A 3186-nucleotide genomic window follows, 5' to 3' on the forward strand; every position below is an offset into this window, starting at 1 on the left:
TTATTTTAATATAATAATTTCACCTCCGCGCCATGTCGCCTGAGCGGGCTGCCACTATGATATTAGGTACAGCATTGCGTTTGATGGTACCTAGAATTAGAAACTAACTATGAAATTTGTAAGGTAAACTGGGATAATTTTTATAAATTTGAAAATTTTCATGCATTAATTATTTTATTTAGTATATTTACTGTTATTTCTCATTTTCGTTCATTTTTTTAGGCGGGCCTTCGCGGGCCGCGGGTTGGACAAGCCTGACTTAGAGGGTAGCGCGTGTTCCTTGGAAGTACTAAATCATAGGTTCTACCCTTGTCCGGGGCGTACTTTATATTTTAAACAGGGAAGGTTCGGAAAGGCCGGTTTTCTCCTATCCTTTCCTCCTTCTCTCATCGATTTCAGGATGATAAGACCAGGAAGCTTAAGTGTTTCGATTTCAGGATGTTAGCAGTTACAGTTCCCTCTATCAAACTTCTGGAAAAAAAAAAAAAAAGAGCTCACTCCGTTTATTCAATTAGAGAAACGCTGGGCAGGATCTAGCTGACAATTTTAATTGAAAAACCTGAAGCCTTAATGCTTTACCGGTAGCAAATGAGTTGACTAATGATTATGGATCGCAGCATCTGACACACTATGGGTATACTATACCGTAGCAGGTCCCTAAGATAGTCGTAGCTTTTTATTGCACATTAAAATCACATTCATAGTCGTCTCAAATTGACTATTAAAATATCAATCAGCAGTAAACCCACGCCACGGTCAATCAGGTGTTCTTTATAGCACCTCAACATATTCTTCTTCTTTCTCTGCTATTTTTTCATCTCCTCTTTCTTCTTCTTCTTCTTCTTCTTCTTCTTCTTCTTCTTCTTCTTCTTCTTCTTCTTCTCACCCTTCCTAATCTTCTTCTCCTGCTATTTTTCCTCCATTCTCTATTCTTCTTTTTCTCACCCTTCCCCATGTGATTCTTCTTCTTCTTTTTCCTCTTCCTCCTCCTCATCTTCTTCTATTTCTCCTCATCCTTCTTCTTCTTCATCCTCCTCCTCTTCTATTCCCTCTCGTTCTTCTTTCACTTCAAACTGGTTATTCTTCTGACTGGTTCTTCACCCATACCATCTTCAGTTCAGTTATGTTGTTTAACCTAAATTTCAAAACTATTATGCTCAACTCAACTTACGTCTTCACTGGGTTGTACAGTTAGCAGAAGCAGACGGGTTTGATTAGGTTAGACAAGTCAGAGTTCCATAAATCACATAGAATCAGGTCTATACCCTCTACACTTTTTACAAGCTTCATGACTTTGTAGTGGTTGGCGTGGTAGACTTCGTGTCAGGAGGCGGGTGGTTTGAGTCCAAGTCAAGACATACAAATAAAAAAACGCCCCAAATTTTTGATGGGAAAATAGATATTAATTAAGAGAGCGGCCTTTAACCCCAAGCTACATCCAAACACACAACCCTGACGTCCCCAACCTAAACTTTAGACTTTGTCCCAAAATGAATTATATAGGTCGGGGGTAACAGGGAGTTTACCCCCGACTGTTGGGGTAACAGGGAGTTTAGTTTCAAAATTTAAAACCGTGTTATAATATCTAGGTACTTAGATAGTATTATGTGTTTATTGTGTCCCGTAAAATTACTCACGAAGATATTGTCTCTACAAGGAGTATACAAAGCTATTAGGTATTAGGCTATTAGGTTAATTAGGTACGGATTCACTCTAAACCACAGACACATAATGGACCTGGTTCCTATATAATCTGTTCATGTACCTAATGCTTAATATTCATGTACTTAAATTACTTAATATACTTAATATTCATGTACTTAAATTACTTAATGGTATGCGCAATATTGGACAAACCGCACATCCCATTAAGTCGAAATACCAAATAAGTAGTCCGAATAGAGAAATTGCATAACGAGACACGAATTCCAATACTTTGGTACACGATCATTATTGAACTAAAGAAAGACTGAGCGAGAGATTTTTTGCATGTGAGGGGGCGGCCCTTTAAGCTAGGAGCTCCTCAATTTAATAGTCCTCATCCAGTCTAAATGGGGCCGCAAAAGCCTGAGCGGTGCCAGCAGAACATGGAAGTAACGGTATCCTATCCAGATACCAACCACGTGCATGTGAGGGGGCAGCCCTTTAAGCTAGGAGCTCCTCAATTTAATAGGCCTCATCCAGTCTAAATGGGGCCGCAAAAGCCTGAGCGGTGCCAGCAGAACATGGAAGTAACGGTATCCTATCCAGATACCAACCACGCGCAAAGTTGCTTAGCTCAAATGATGTTGACATCAAATTTAATGTCTTATCCAAAGAGTTTCAGAAAAGCTTCATTTTTACCGCCAGCCTAGTTAGCTTGGTTGGTGGCCTTGTAAGCGCTAGGCCGCGGGTTCGATTCCCGCCTGGGGCGGATTTTATCCTGATGGGATAATGTTCGTACTCGGAACGGCTGGCTTTCTCCTATCCTGTCTTCCTTTCTCTCTTCGATTTTGGGACGATAAAACCTTAGCAGTTACCGTTTCCTCTATCAAACCTCAAGGATTCTCTTGAGGGAGCTCTTCCACTCAACCACTCTGTTTCGCAATTCTTCTTGCCTCTTTCTCTGAAATTCTCGACATTAGATAACAGACAAGTTTACCAACAAGCACAGCACATCTAGACAGCATTAGAAGAATAGGTTAGGTACAGGGTACACATCTTTGTACATTTCGTTACGAGATAATGACTATTTGACTATTGTAATGTAGACACCTCTGAACCGTTTCAAATCCAAATAGTGCTTTTTAGACGTAATGTTATACAGACAGGACGGTTCATTAATAGGGTACACGTCTTTGTACATTTCGTTACGAGATAATGACTATTGTAATGTAGACACCTCTGAACCGTTTCACCGTTTCAAATCCAAATAGTGCTTTTTAGACGTAATGTTATACAGACAGGACGGTTCATTTAAAATTTCCAGGTTTTGAAATTTTAAATACTTGGCGGTGCCCTTTGGTTTTCGCCTTGGGATTTAATTTAACTTTAACAGCGTGGTATAGAGAGGTGAGTCAACCTAGCCCAAGAAGGACTTATCCAAACCTGGTCGACCTATATATCAAATTAAAGGTCTTTTTACCAGGAACACGAATACACGGGATTCAACTTTTCAATATTCTACCCAAAGGCAGTTATCTCCCA

Source organism: Diaphorina citri, unplaced genomic scaffold (assembly GCF_000475195.1).
Source record: "Diaphorina citri unplaced genomic scaffold, Diaci psyllid genome assembly version 1.1 scaffold252, whole genome shotgun sequence".
Classification (NCBI taxonomy): domain Eukaryota; kingdom Metazoa; phylum Arthropoda; class Insecta; order Hemiptera; family Psyllidae; genus Diaphorina; species Diaphorina citri.